This window comes from Ranitomeya imitator, chromosome 2, assembly GCF_032444005.1.
Source record: "Ranitomeya imitator isolate aRanImi1 chromosome 2, aRanImi1.pri, whole genome shotgun sequence".
Lineage (NCBI taxonomy): Eukaryota > Metazoa > Chordata > Amphibia > Anura > Dendrobatidae > Ranitomeya > Ranitomeya imitator.
In genome coordinates this window covers 719,941,370-719,958,092 of record NC_091283.1, presented here as the reverse complement: position 1 = coordinate 719,958,092, position 16,723 = coordinate 719,941,370, and the positions used below count along the sequence as shown (strand labels likewise).

Sequence of the window (16,723 nt, the reverse complement as noted above, 5' to 3'; positions counted from 1 at the left end):
AAAAATGACCTGCCATTATGATTCTCCAGGTCATTACGAGTTCATAGACACCAAACATGACTAGATTATTTTTTATCTAAGTGGTGAAAAAAAATTCCAACTTTGCTAAAAAAAAAAAAAAAAAGTTGCGCCATTTTCCGATACTCGTAGCGTCTCCATTTTTCATCATCTGGGGTCGGTTGAGGGCTTATTTTTTGCGTGCCGAGATTTCCGTGCAGATACGTTCTTTTGATCGCCTGTTATTGCATTTTAATGCAATGTCGCGGCGACTAAAAAAACGTAATTCTGGCGTTTCAAATTTTTTTCCCGCTACGCTGTTTAGCGATCAGGTTAATACTTTTTTTTAATTGATAGATCGGGCGATTCTGAGCGCGGCGATACCAAATATGCGTAGATTTGATATTTTTTTTATTGATTTATTTTGATTGGGGCGAAAGGGGGGTGATTTAAACTTTTATGTTTTTTTTATTTTTTTCACATTTTTTTAAACTTTTTTTTTAACTTTTGCCATGCTTCAATAGCCTCCATGAGAGGCTAGAAGCAGGCATAGCACGATCGGCTCTGCTACATAGCAGCGATCTGCTGATCGCTGCTATGTAGCAGAATTGCACGTGTGCTGTGAGCGCCGACCACAGGGTGGCGCTCACAGCGACGGGCAATCAGTAACCATAGAGGTCTCAAGGACCTCTATGGTTACCATTCACAAGCATCGCCGACCCCCGATCATGTGACGGGGGTCGGCGATGACGTCATTTCCGTCCGCCCGGCCGGAAGCGGTAGTTAAATGCCGCTGTCTGCGTTTGACAGCGGCATTTAACTAGTTAATAGGTGCGGGCAGATCGCGATTCTGCCCGCGCCTATTACGGGCACATGTCAGCTGTTCAAAACAGCTGACATGTCCCGACTTTGGTGCGGGCTCACCGCGGAGCCCTGCATCAAAGCAGGGGAGCCGGCATCGGACGGTATAGTACGTCCGATGCCGGTAAGGGGTTAAAGAGATTAATGTCTGAACCAAAAAGAGCATTTAGCCCCATACAGAACTTTAATCTAAGCTAAGGATGGAGATAGGGTTTTGGGGATTTTTGCAGAACTCCAACTACAATAATATGGACTTTTTAGGATTTTTTTTCTTTATTATATTCCATGTACCATACAGTAAAAGTGATAAGAAAGCTTTATCCTTTGGGTGAGTGTGATTACAATAATACCATATTAATATAGTTTTCTTATCTTTTGTTACTTTTGCAAACTAAGATTAATATTGTAGAAAAAAAATGTTTATACATTGACACATTCTGAGAGCTATACAATTTTATTTTTTATGTGATGGGGATGTGCTACATGCAACAGTACCAAATAGGTGTACTTTTATGTTTATTTTGTTTTTACACAATAAAATATTCATATGCATATTCATTAGGAAAACAATTTTTTGTGATTGTTATACTGTTTGTTTTGTGAGGTTATTTTATATTTTTATAATTTTTTCTTAACTTTTTCCTTAGCCCCTCTACAAGAATTGGACATTTTAAACAACTGGCTGTTACTGTAAGAGTTTGGCTGTCAGTTAAGCCTCTCAGCAGTGAACCCATGAGAAAAGCTTCCTGCATGATCACCGTGAAGTAACTTTATACACATGCGGTCAACTTTGTTGGTACCCCTCGTTTAATGACAGAAAAACCTGCAACGGTCACAGAAATAACTTGAATCTGACAAACGTAATAATAAATACAAAAACTATGAAAATGAACAAATGAAAGTCAGACATTGCTTTTGAACCATTCTTCCACAGAATAAAAAAAAAAATAAAACTCATGAAATAGGCCTGGACAGAAATGATGGTACCCCTGAAAATAATGTGACCAAAGGGACATGTTAAATCAAAGTGTGTCCACTAACTAGCATCACATATGTCTACAATCTTGCAATCAGTAAGTGGGCCTGTATATAGGGCTACAGTTACTCACTGAGCTGTTTGGTGACATGGTGTGTATCACACTCAACATGGACCAGAGGAAGCGAAGGAACGAGGGGTACCAACAATTTTTGACCATATGCGTACATCATAGAGCAGGAACATGTTTCCCATCATAACATACAGTACAGACCAAAAATTTGGATACACCTTCTCATTTAAAGATTTTTCTGTATTTTCATGACTATGAAAATTGTACTTTCACACTGAAGGGTATCAAAACTATGAATTAACACATGTGGAATTATATACTTAACAAAAAAGTGTGAAATAACTGAAATTATGTCTTATATTCTAGGTTCTTCAAAGTAGCCACCTTTTGCTTTGATGACTGCTTTGAACACTCTTGGCATTCTCTTGATGAGCTTCAAGAGGTAGTCACCGGGAATGGTCTTCCAACAATCTTGAAGGAAGTCCCAGAGATGTTTAGCACTTGTTGGCCCTTTTGCCTTCACTCTGTGGTCCAGCTCACCCCAAACCATCTCGATTGGGTTCAGGTCTGGTTACTGTGGAGGCCAGATCATCTGGCGTAACACTCCATCATTCTCCTTGTTGGTCAAATAGCCCTTACACAGTCTGGAGCTGTGTTTAAAGTCATTGTCCTGTTGAAAAATAAATGATGGTCCAACTAAACGCAAACCGGATGGAATAGCATGCCGCTGCAAGATTATGTGGTAGCCATGCTGGTTCAGTATGCCGTCAATTTTGAATAAATCCCCAACAGTGTCACCAGCAAAGCACCCCCACACAATCACACCTCCTCCTCCATGCTTCACGGTGGGAATCAGGCATGTAGAGTCCATCCGTTCACCTTTTCTGCGTCGCACAAAGACATGATGGTTGGAACCAAAGATCTCAAATTTGGACTCATCAGACCAAAGCACAGATTTCCACTGGTCTAATGTCCATTCCTTGTGTTCCTTGGCCCAAACAAGTCTCTTCTGCTTGTTGCCTGTCCTTAGCAGTGGTTTCCTAGCAGCTATTTTACCATGAAGGCCTGCTGCACAAAGTTTCCTCTTAACAGTTGTTGTAGAGATGTGTCTGCTGCTAGAACTCTGTGTGGCATTGACCTGGCCTCCAAACTGAGCTGCTGTTAAGATGCGATTTCTGAGGCTGGTGACTCGGATAAACTTATCCTCAGAAGCAAAGGTGATTCTTGGTCTTCCTTTCCTGTGGTGGTCCTCATGTGAGCCAGTTTCTTTGTAGCGCTTGATGGTTTTTGCCACTGCACTTGGAGACACTTTTAAAGTTTTCCCAATTTTTTGGACTGACTGACCTTCATTTCTTAAAGTAATGATGGCCACTCATTTTTCTTTACTTAGCTGTTTTTTTCTTGCCATAATACAAATTCTAACAGTCTATTCAGTAGGACTATCAGCTGTGTATCCACCAGACTTCTGCACAACACAACTGATGGTCCCAACCCCATTTATAAGGCAAGAAAACCCACTTATTAAACCTGACAGGGCACACCTGTGAAGTGAAAACCATTCCCGGTGACTACCTCTTGAAGCTCATCAAGAGAATGCCAAGAGTGTGCAAAGCAGTCATCAAAGCAAAAGATGGCTACTTTGAAGAACCTAGAATATAAGGCATATTTTCAGTTGTTTCACACTTTTTTGTTAGGTATATAATTCCACATGTGTTAATTCATAGTTTTGATGCCTTCAATGTGAATTTAAAATTTTCATAATCATAAAAATACAGAAAACTCTTTAAATGAGAAGGTGTGTCCAAACTTTTGCTCTGTACTGAAGATATGAGATAGACAGATATGGGATAGATAGATAGATAGATAGATAGATAGATAGATAGATAGATAGATAGATAGATAGATAGGTAGATAGATAGATAGATAGATAGATAGATAGATAGATAGATAGATAGATAGATAGATAGATAGATAGATAGAAAGATAGATAGGTAAGTCCCTTAACAGGCATGTCTGATAGTAAAAGTATATAAATCCAAATGTGTTAATTCATAGTTTTGATGCCTTCAGTGTGACTGTACAATTTTCATAGTCATGAAAACACAGAAAAATATTTAAATGAGAAGGTGTGTCCAAACTTTTGGTCTGTACTGTACATCTATGTCAAACATTGGGAAAGTGTGAATCTGTTAGGGTTGTCGGAATGCACTAAATAAATATGAAAATAAAGTGTGTTCGCCACCCTGGGTCCACGGTACAGAGATGGCAAACTGCAGCCAGAGGACAATGGTGAATACTAGCAGTGAGCGAAAATTACTCAAATCGAGTTAAAATCACTCAGTCAAGAAGCACGTGGCTATGCCAATCGCACACAGCAACTGGAAAGGAACTTTGCAATAGGACTGTGTTTATCGGCACACAGTCGCAAAGTGAATATGGTTCTAAATGCGTATCCTGTTAGCTTCACAAGAGTACGCAAGCCCCACTGGGGCAAGGGAACCGGAAATGGACTCCAAGCACTCACAGAACTCCTCTCTGGAGAGGCCTGAATTCTAAAGGCACTAGTGCCTGCCCTGAATTCAAACACACAATCTCCTCTGCGGGGAAGCCGGAATTGAAAAGGCAATAAGCCTGCCCTGAGTATAGACAACCGAGTCCACAATACCGTTAGGTTCCTCACACGCACAAAACATAAATGATCTTAGCGCATCGACGAGAGCACCAAAGATCCTTTTATAGTTTTTGCTAATTAGACAGGACCTTGCTCACGGACCAATCTGAAGCCGAACCATGACCTGAGCATGTCACGGCTAACAACCACTGAGAAGACTCCTCACGAGCATGCTCAGTAGAGCGAATCCCGGACTTAGTCTCAGGAGGGATCGCTCGCTGCTGTCTATTGCCAGTTACTATAGCTGAACCTGGAGAGGCAGCAGTAATCAAGCGCACAGCCTGAGTCTGAGCAAGACCATGAGACTGATGTCTTTGCTGAGCATCATTCACTGTGGTCGAGACTAAATGGGAACTGCAGGAGAAGACACGGCTTGAGATCCATCCTGTGCCGAGGGAAAGTCCTGGCGCCTAACAGAATCTCCATAAAAAGAGCTTTGCAAAAAAAAAAGTATGTTTTTAGTTGATAAAGAAAAGTTCTTAGACCATTAGAGGACAAAACACATCACATTGTATTTGCGTGAAATGTTGAATATCAATAACATGATTGTTACATTCTTGAACTTTTTTCTGTACATAAATAAATTATTTGAGTCACCTAATGATATAAGATCAGGATTTTAGTCAGCTGACTGAAATATAATATTATATTAATAAAAAGTTCAGATAAAATATTGTTCTGTAAAGTTAGCTTGATAGACTTTTTGGTCTTGACCTGTGTTACAAATATACAATCATCCATGTTTCTTGATTATTGTATTTTTTTCCCATTTTGTCATTATTGTGTTTAGTCGCCCATCTCTAAGCCTGGACAGGTATTTGAAGTATCCTATGTCTGAAAAAATAGTAACGATCCATGAGCATGATTGATCATACCAGCTTTCTGACCCCAACGTTAAAAGGTCAACAGACATGAAAATGTGACTTTTGCCTAGTATGAAGATCACTGAAACTAAGAGAGCTAGATAATAGACTCATGGAGCGATGTCTGTACTGAGATTATCAAGACTGAAATGAAAAACAATATTTCTGTTCTTGCCTGATGGGTACTCAGCTGTTTCGTGCAATTTTCAGCTGCAAATTTTCCAGGTGCTTCCTGCCATGAAGACCTTTGTGTTCACAGCATTGCAGAACTAAGCACATTAAAAGCCATTATCAAAAAGGTGGCACATGGCCATCATGATTAACTGTACAAGGATGCATAGCGCATCAGTTTTACTAGTTTCATTTTAATGGAACCATTGCATCCTCTTTTGCCTGCAGGTTTTTCCTCATGTCATAAATAGATTTTACAATGTGGGCATGTCACAGTTTTACAACATTGCGCCCCATACCCATCCCACTTTCGAAATGTCCATTTTAGAACAGTGCAATAAAAAGAAATGATGGTGAATGCGATGTCAAGTATTTTTCTGCAGTAAATATCATAAGGTGTTGAGTGGCTTACTCTTCATAATTAATGTTTATTCTCCATTAGAAAATTAAATAATTATACATGTAATCAACCTATTAAATGCCTTATCACCAGCTGATGAGAAAACATGCCCCAATTCTCACTATGTCCAGATATATAAGGATCAGTCTCAATGCCATCATCAAAATATTGCTTTTGAGTCTCTGAGAAGTTCAGAACTAAGAAAAGAAATCAGTCATGTCTGGAATTAAAGGAGGAGCAAACTGCCAGAAGAGCTCGTGCCAGAATCCGTGCAAGGATCCCTGCCAAAAAGTGCCTATCTGTGTAAATCCTTGCCAAGACCGTAAGTTACTCTTTTTTGATTTGCCTTTTTGCATTGTTGGTAAACTTTACACATTAATTATTTTTATAGAAATTTCCTCCAGAATTTTACATTAGTATTTTTTTAACAAAGATATAAAAAATTTAAAGAATTAATGCTTTTAAAAACTGTAAAAAAAAAAAAAGTTTTAGACGTCTTGCTGAAAACATGTCACATTTAAGGTTAGGTTTAGCTCACATTTCATATGCTCTTAGGTTCAGCCTGTAGGTATATACAGGCCCCATATATAATTTGCAGCTGTATGTCATTCAGCCGTATACTTCCTTTTTTGACTTGAAGTCGCTTTCTATTGAGATGAATAGTTGAATATGCTTTTTTGATACAGTAAAGTGATTAAAGTCTTAGAAGTAGGGTATGTTCAATGTATTCAATCTAAAATAGTGTTTTCCATAGGAGTAAATATCAAACATGTAGAAAAAGTAATTGATCTAGATATTCATTATGACAGCCATATTTGTTGCTATAAAATTGGATTTAACCTTCAAGGGTAAACTGTTCACGAGGTAATGTCCTATAGTGTACAATCCCTCCTAAACATCTAAACTGTCCATCATTGTGCCTCCCATTGTTATGTCATATAATCACTGCAGTTAAGTAAATAAGGCAGCACACTGCAGCGCTAGAATATACAAACTTGAAAACACGAAATTTGAACTGCACCACTGCACTAGAAATATGAAAAATGAGAGCTTTTAGCGCATAAAAATGGCCAATTTTATGTGTACCTGGTAGCCCCTTTACGGCATCTCTCTTATACCAGGTCCTACGCTTGCCTTACCTCGCTGAGAATAAACGTCTCCATCTGAATGGGTACATGTGAAAACCTCTTACTAGACTAAAATTCTCTCTCTCTGTGGAGGGGTATTGGACCTGCTGTAATTAAAACACCTGAAGATAGGAGGCGGAGTGCACGATCAGAAGGCTAGAGAATACATTTCAAAAACCTGACCTGCACATCAAAACATACACTAAGTGTGAACAGGTGCTGAACCTAGAGTTGCCAACTCGTATATAGTTAAGTAAATAAGGCAGCACACTGCAGCGCTAGAACATACAAACTTGAAAACACGAAATTTGAACTGCACCACTGCACTAGAAATATGAAAAATGAGAGCTTTTAGCGCATAACAATGGCCAATTTTATGTGTACCTGGTAGCCCCTTTACGGCATCTCTCTTATACCAGGTCCTATGCTTGCCTTACCTCGCTGAGAATAAACGTCTCCATCTGAATGGGTACATGTGAAAACCTCTTACTAGACTAAAATTCTCTCTCTCTGTGGAGGGGTATTGGACCTGCTGTAATTAAAACACCTGAAGCTAGGAGGCGGAGTGCACGATCAGAAGGCTAGAGAATACATTTCAAAAACCTGACCTGCACATCCTGATGTGCAGGTCAGGTTTTTGAAATATAATCACTGCAGACAATAAGAGGTCACTGATTGGCCTGCAGCCTTTACTATTACATAGTATATTTGAAAACAGACACGTCTATCAAGATCAACCAAGCTGACCATAGTATACGGCTTTTTTATTTTTTAATGGACAGTTTAGCTGTTATGAATATGTTATCCACTTGTAGGCAATCTTTTCAAATTGATGATATTTGATATATTCTTCATAATGGTTTTCCACTGATTGTAGTATATACAGTAGTTCTTGATGCAATTTTTTGTTATACAGTGAATATTGTTACTGTGTACACAATTCTGTTGTTTTTAAAGCTCTTTATATACTTTATACACAAGATATCAAAATGGTGATGCAGACTTTCAGATTTTTGGACTAACTGCTTTAATTTTTTCTTTCCAGATTAAGCAGAATAGAAATTACTACTAGAAGATTAATTTTAGACCAGCCATTGTAATAATAGAGGATTATAACAAATATCTAAACTTTTTATTCTTATCTCAGGGAGCAAAGAATTGGAAATAATCCATTAAAACAGTCTCATATCGAATTCTGTATGATTCGAATTTGATACAGAAACATTTGGAAGTGTTTTCTCTTAGAGGCATACAGACAAGGCCTGTAATAAATATAATGAGGCCATAACCCAAAGTAGGTTTTTTGTCATATTAAAAAATCTGGCTGTCTGGGGCAATGAAGGCATTGTTAATAGTGTTGAGCATTCTGATACCGCAAGTATCGGGTATCGGCCGATACTTGCGGTATCGGAATTCCGATACCGAGATCCGATACTTTTGTGGTATCGGGTATCGGTATCGGATCAATAGGGATGTGTAAAATAAAGAATTAAAATAAAAAATATTGATATGCTCACCTCTCCGGCGGCCCCTGGACATCACGCTGGTAACCGGCCGGCTTCTTTGTTTAAAATGAGCGCCTTTAGGACCTGCGAATGACGTCGCAGCTTCTGATTGGTCACGTGCCGCCCATGTGACCGGCACGCGACCAATCAGAAGCCGCGACGTCATTCTCATTCACAAAACTCCTAATTCTAGGAATTAAGGACCTGCGAATGACGTCGCGGCTTCTGATTGGTCGCGTGCCGGTCACATGGGCGGCACGCGACCAATCAGAAGCCGCGATGTCATTCGCAGGTCCTAAAGGCGCTCATTTTAAACAAAGAAGCTGGCCGGTTACCAGCGTGATGTCCAGGGGCCGCCGGAGAGGTGAGCATATCAATATTTTTTATTTTAATTCTTTATTTTACACATCCCTATGGATCCCAGGGCCTGAAGGAGAGTTTCCTTTCCTTCAGACCCTGGGAACCATGAGAATACCTTCCGATACTTGATGTCCCATTGACTTGTATTGGTATCGGATATCGGTATCGGCGATATCCGATATTTTTTGGGTATCGACCGATACTATCCGATACCGATACTTTCAAGTATCGGACGGTATCGCTCAACACTAATTGTTAATAAAATCTCTCCTATTGCAAGGCAGTGAACAAGTCAGTGTACATGTCCTGGTTGTATGAGGCAGTAAAAGGGTAACAGTTAAATTGTGGTTCATAGGGTCTAGTCTGCAGATGGGAAAAAAATCTAGCAGAAAGTTTTGGTATGGAGGAATTAACTAGTAGGCCCTTCCTTCACAACTGTCCTACATGGGTGGTCGAACAGAATCCTATAGACTTCAACAGGTTGTGCCACAGCTCCATAGAACTCACACTTTGTACATAACTACGATACGACCATAATCATACATAACTCTGCATACATTGTTCCAAAATGCAGTGAACACAGAATTAATGTTTCTCTTTTCTAGCTTGCCAATCTGGGTCCCAGTACTCCAGCTACAGCAATCAACAAGGTCATGGACAATTCCCCAAACAAGGTAAAGATAAGGATCATTTTAGTAAATTTTTCACTGTCATCAGTGCTAATTAATTTCTCTATGCACAGATCAAAATCACTGTATTTAAAAGCTGCTTTATTGGGTGTGATTCATAGGACTGCATCTGGCATAAAATATGAAGAAAAACTGTGCTGGGTTCCCAAACTTCCAGAAATTCTTGGACAGTCAGTAAAATTAGGACACTTTTTCCCTTGTCTGAGAAAAACTTGAATAGGTTATTATGACTGTAATTATCATTTTTTACAGTTCAAAGAGAATGCAGCTAATTTGTAGGTTGTAAACATGGATCACTGATAGTCATAATGATTTATTATGGTTATTGAATGTCACTGTAAAAAATGTTGAGTGTCTGTGAAATTTTGATAAGCTGTCCAGAAAAGAAAATCAAACTAGTGACCTTGATAATGTAGAGTATACAGTCTAACAGAGCAATTCTTCATAAAATGTGATGATTAAAAAAGACAACGTACAGGGCCACAAAGAATGCTCAGTAGGGATCTACACTGTGTCTCATTACAAGGTATCCATATCTCATAAATAGGAGAACTGTATCATTTTAGAAAATTCCCTTATTTTCCTGGAACATGCTCTTCTCCAGAACTTGACACAGGAACCTTTATTTTAACTATTATGTATTCTGGTAGTTTTAGAATTTCTCAATGGGTGAGTGCATGAAAAAATAAAATATTTATCTTGCTTTTTGCCTTTGCTCTGTGCTCAAATTGCTTTACACATATACAATTCTGAAAAATAGCAAACACATATATAGGAATACAAACGAAAAAAAGATGATCAAATGGTCGAGTTTCAAAAAGATCTATATACATTTTATTAACAAACTATTTAAAATTACATCACACCAAATTGGGACAGAAGGTGAAATAGGGTAAAGCTGCAGTCCAGGTGAGTGCGTCCGCCCCGACGCGCGTTTCGGACCTTATCCTTTTTCATGGGGCCTAACTATACTGCTCCCAGCCAGTCTTAAATAGTATCACATAAGCGCACACAGTGATAACGTCACTGGAAGTTGCGCTCCCGACCCGGAAGTGACGCGCCACGTCGATGAGGCAACTATAGCAACAACCGAAACGGGCGTCAGGCAGACGCACTAACTAGGACTGCAGCTTTACCCCCGTATCTCTGCAACAGTAGGTAAATATTGGTGACCGGTTTATATGGTCCTTGCTGGATATTGTTAGATAGATATGGGGATGTTATATCTTTACCTGCACCAGCTAGTAGCGGCAGGATAATAGTGCACTCTGTGGCATTTATGATATATTGGCTACAGCTGGTAGCGGTCCATACAAGGGACTAATGTATGTATGTATATATCACGTAGTTTAGCTGCTGTTCCAGGTGATGACGTCGGTTACCTATGTATTACACTAAGCAAATGTGTCGCTCTATTTCACCTTCTGTCCCAATTTGGTGTGATGTAATTTTAAATAGTTTGTTAATAAAATTTATATAGATCTTTTTGATACTCGACCATTTGATCATCTTTTTTTCGTTTGTATTCATGTATGGTTTATGATGATGGGTCTGGTAGTCCTAGCAGGCACATGAAATGGGTTAATATGTGGCAAGTAATTTGGATCATGTGTCTGTGTCATTTTTGCTTTATATGGTCAAATACATATATAGTAAAGTTAATTCCGAAGCAATAAATATTATAAAAGTCTTATCTTTAAACTGCAGGTAATTTATTCTGTTAACTTGTACCATGTATTGCTCTTTTGTATTGAACTGTCTATTGTAACTAAACCTTTATCTTTTTTTTTATATTTGAGTGGCTTTTTATTTGCAAACAAGTGAGTGGGGGGTCTACATCCTAAGACCCGCACCAATCCCAAATGTAGCTCAGGGGACAGAAGCACACAGCTCCTTCCTGATCCCGCACACATAGCAACGGATGGATACAATACAACAGCTGGAGCTGTGCACCACACAAGCGGTTTTTTGAGAGATAGGTGGCGTTCTCACTAAACTGCTTTTAATTAAAAGGGCACTCAAATGGCACTCAGATATAAAAAAAGTATACAGTTTATCTTCTTTGAAATAAATGACTAACTGATATATGTTCACTTCTCCATCAGATCTCTGCAACCCCTGCTGTCCACCTCCCTGCTGTCCACCTCCCTGCTGTCCTGATCCCTGCTGTCCTGATCCCTGCCAAGGTCAAGGGAATTTCTATTGCAATAAATGAACATGTGACACCCGACTTTGTTCATTGCATTGTTCCCCATCTTTCCGCAAATGTATTATAAATTGTCCTAATCAATTGAGGATCCTGACCTTCACCTTTGCTCGCTGTTTACACATCTGTTCTGTTATCCAATAAAATTCTGCGATTAACACATGGATTATAGTTTATGTATTCAAGTTCTTATGCATTAGAAATCTTTTATTATAGTGGAATAAAAAAAAACAACCCACGGACAGATGAAGGATCCTTTCTAAGAAAAAAAGGCAGACATGTTTTCTAATCCAGAAAAACACCTTTAACAAAAAAACGTTAAATTTCAAATGCCTCTCATATGCAATGCAAAGCCTTTTAAGTGTAAATATACTTAAAGTAGACAACAGTAACATAAAGCTGCGAAGAACCACCAATAATAATAATCTTTATACAGAGCACTGTATAATTCAGTAGATGCACCTACAGAACTCTATAAGTAACAGAATACAAATCAAACAATTAGAGGGAAAGTGGTGACACAAAAAGATAAAAAATATAAACAGATCAGTGTCCAATCTCAACTGATGAATTTCAAAGAAATGATTTGTATTCCTTCATCAAAATACAAAACTCCAATCTGTAATAGGTCGTAATCAAATATACAAAAACATCGCAAAGGGCTGGCTTTTATAGTGTGGAGTCTGCACCAATCACCACAAAGGCCAAACCCACTCATATTAAATACATTATTTATACAAACATTCATAAAGAGTATACATACCCAATTGTGAATAGCATAAATAACACCTTATGCATTAAAAAGATGTAAATATGGGTTGCCAGAAATCACATAGGTGCTGTATCTTGGGACAGCTGCGATCACATGACCTGAATGGGTTGCTTCCTTTGGTGTCATGGGGGGCAGTCTCGATGCCATGGCTACCACCGTGGTCTGGATGGTTCTCCTGGATGCTGCTCATTACTGCACAGCGGCCTCACTTTTCATTGGGTATGCGGTCAAGTGGCGATAGTCATGTAACCTCTCCTGTGTGACGCTCGCTGGTGGTGGAAGCGCTGGTCTGATACCCAGGTATGAGAGGGAGGTGATGACTAGTAAGCTGGTCGGATACTGATGACAAAGTTTGGCCCTATCACTGGCAATGATAGTTTATATTACTGCCACACCAGCCTAATTACAATTTTGGTGCACTTCTCTTTGGTGGCTCATTATTGGAACCCTGGAAGGTGTTATCTGCATATCCATGATCGACCTACAGGTGGTTGGATTCTAGTATCCATATGTATACGGATGCCATGATTTGACTGGCTGAACACCTTTTCCAAACCTATGTAAACAAAGAATATATTACGTTATAGAGGTGCCTTTTTTCCATCTTTTTAATATATAAAGTGTTATTCAAATTAGGGTATGTATACTCTTTATGAATGTTTGTATAAATAATGTATTTGGCTGTGGGTTTGGCTGTTGTGGTGATTGGTGCAGACTTGGTCTCCACACTATCTCAGGCTAGTTTCACACTAGCATTCACCTGATGTGCGGCGGGCTGCGGACTTCTTCCGTGAAGCCCCGCCCTCTTGTTGTGAATTCCGCTCTTGGGCTCCCTCCGGTGGTTGTAAGTAGCATTTTTGTGAGTTCTGCTCTTGGGCTCCCTCCTGTGGTTTTGAGTGGTATGGCTGCTTCTTGGATTTAGCTTCAGCAGCGGTTTTCACTGATCGTCTTTCTGGCTCGGCTATATTAGTCTGGCCTTATCCCTCATTCAATGCCAGTTGTCAATTGTTCCTGCCTGGAGTCATTGCTCTGCGGTGGACTTTTTCTAGTTTTTATTACTGACCGCACAGCGTTCTGTCCTGTACTATTTCTATCTAGCTAGAAGTGGCCTCCTGTGCTAAATCTTGTTTCATACTACGTATGTCATTTCCTTCTCCTCTCACAGTCATTACTTGTGGGGGGCTAATCTATCCTTTGGGGATTTTCTCTGAGGCAAGATAGTTTTCCGGCTTCTATCTTTAGGGGTAGTTAGCTCTTAGGCTGTGACGAGATGCCTAGGCAGAGTTAGGAGCATTCCACGGCTACTTCTAGTGTTGTGTCGAGCTTAGGGACTGCGGTCAGCATAGTTACCACCTGCTCAGAGCTAGTCGCATGTCGCTCCTTAATCACCAGACCATAACAGTACAACTGGCCAAAAATGAATTAAAATGCTACTTACAACCACCGGAGGGAGCCCAAGAGTGGAATTCACAACACCCTCGGTCGCACCTCCACTGCTAGCTCCATCTACATCTGCATGCGGCCCGCATGCGGCCTGCGTACCTATATTTAACATTAGGTACGCAGGTCGTGCGGCTGTATGCGGATGGTGCCGCATGCGTCGTTTTGACGATGCGGCGACCAGTGGAGACGCAGCCATGTAGCATTTTTTTTTTTGCATCGTCAAAACGACGCATGCGGTATGAGGCAAACCAGGACAGGGCAAGGCCTTTGATGCCGAGGGAAGAAAGAATCTGTAGCAGTAGGCAGTGGTCGACTGTGTCATTGCATGTTTTTTTCTGCGAGCCTTGGTCTACTCAGTATTTTGTGTTTTACATTTTTTTAAAAAAAATCATATTTTAACTGTCTGTTATCTCTGACAGATGCTCGGTGTGTCTGTGGTCCCCAAATACTTGCTTTTCAGGCATACTGATCACATTTAAGTTTTCTCCAAATTAATCCATTTGTATTGAACTTTTCAAATATTTCAGTAGTCCATTTTAAAATGGGCAAAGGATGGTGAAGTGGACGTGATGCTGATGGTGCATGCAGAGGACGAGGCCGTGGCCAAGCTGAAAATGGGCCACAACAAAGACCCACATCTTCTCGCTCGACCTTCCTGTCCCAGTTTCTAGGGGACTGCAGCACACCACTATTGAAGCCAGAGCAGTGTGAAATGGTTGTTGGTTGGATAGTGGTTAATGCTTCCAGTCACTTAGCCACCACCACCACCATGTCTTACACATGGTAAAGTCTGAGTAGCCGTGAGTGTGGACCAAATATTAATCACCATTATCCTCCCACCATGCCGAGTGCCTTGAGACAACTGATCTCACACTTGGACACTCCGAAGAGCTGTTCACTTTTCCCTTTAAAGATTCTGGACTCTCAGATGGTCAACTTGAAGAGGGGCCAGATGAGATCGCATGTAACGATGCCCAAAGATTTTTACATCCACAGTCACACACAGGTGATGGTGGGAAAGTGTCACAAAAGGTGGAAGATGAGGAGACACAATTGCCAGAAATCAGGAGGGGGAGCAGGGTGCTGACCCAACCTGGCAGGAGAACATGCAGAGCGAGGACAGCAGCACACATGGGGAAGGAGGCATATCACCCCAACTGGCAGTTAGAAGCAGTTTGGTGACAACAGGCAGAAGACTTGCATCCATTTCCCGTAAAACCAACATGACGGAAGTTGCCATTCCAACTGTTAAATTTTCCAGCGTCTGGTTATTTTTTAAAGACTCTGCCGATAACACCAAACAGGCCATTTGCAGCACCTGCCATGCCTGTATCAGCAGGAGTAGCAAAACTACCAGCCTGACCACCACCAGCATGATTAGGCACATGGCAGCAAAGCTCTAGACTTTGTGGGCCAAACCCCAGGCTCCAAGAACACTGTATGCTGGTGACAGCACTGTTTCTTCCAATGTTTTGTATAGAAGCCAATCCCCTGTTCACCGTGCATGTGAAGATGCCTCGTGCCCTGCATCTGTTGTTGCCCACAGTCAACCAGCAACATCATCAAGCCTGTCCATGTCCTTATCCCAGCAGAGCCTTCAGTTGTCTATACCCCAGTCATTGGAATAGAAGAGGAAATTACCCAGTCAATTCCCCACTGGCAGCAATACTAAATTATAACATTTCCTGTATGCTTGCGCTCAAAATGTTGCCTTTTTGGCTCATTGAGAGGGAAGTTTTCCGCAACAAGCTTGCGGCGGCCATCCTAAGGAACTCGGTCCCCAGTCGCCACTATTTCTCCTGGTGTGCCATACCATCATTACACCAGCACATGTCCCAAAACTTTACCCATGCTCTCAACAATGCTGTTACTGGGAATGTCCACCTAACCACGGACACGTGGGCATTGATCGTACATCTCACTGACGGCACACTGGGTTAACATAGTGGAAGCCAGGACTCAGTCAGACCTTGGGATGGAACACATTCTCCCCACGCCAAGGATTGCGGGCCCTATGTCAATCAGGGTGGCCCCCACAGTCTACAGCTCCTGCGCCTCCTCCTCCTCTTCAGCTTCCATCTCTGAAATGTGCACCTCAGTCAGAAGCTGGAAGCACTGCATCACTGCGTCAGCCAAGCAGCAACAGGTTGTGCTGAAGCTAATCTGCTTAGATGACAAACAACACAATGCTGAAGAGTTGTGCACAGTGCTGAAAAAGCAGTCAGATATATAAAAGACACCGCTGAACCTACAGCCAGGCATGGTTTTGTGTGACAATGATGGAATCTGGTGGCTGCTCTAAGGCAAGGTGAGTTCACGCACGTACCTTGCTTGGCCCATGTGCTTAACCTCATCGTTCAACGTTTTCTCAAAAGCTACCTGGAGCTGCAGTCAGCTACAGCTTCAGCCACCCTTGCCTTGCTTCAGCAGTGTTTGCAGCTTCCGGCTCACCGACTGATGTTGATGTCCCCACGCATTGGAACTCTACACTGCATATGTTAGAAAGGATTTGCGAGCAGAAGAGGGCAGTTGTTGACTACCATCGTTTTTCAGTTCTGACTCCACACATAAGACCTCATAAGTGGACATGGATGTCAGCCATATTTACC

General features: G+C 40.9%; 1 long non-coding RNA gene across 1 annotated transcript in view; it reads left to right on the top strand.

The window, feature by feature from the left end:
• The first annotated feature begins 6,200 nt into the window (after positions 1-6,200).
• Positions 6,201-16,723, top strand: part of LOC138667716 (uncharacterized) — a 53,024-nt gene continuing 42,501 nt past the window's right edge. The window contains exon 1 of the long non-coding RNA XR_011318903.1: positions 6,201-6,334. This is a non-coding gene — a long non-coding RNA (uncharacterized lncRNA). The remainder of the gene's footprint in view (positions 6,335-16,723) is intronic.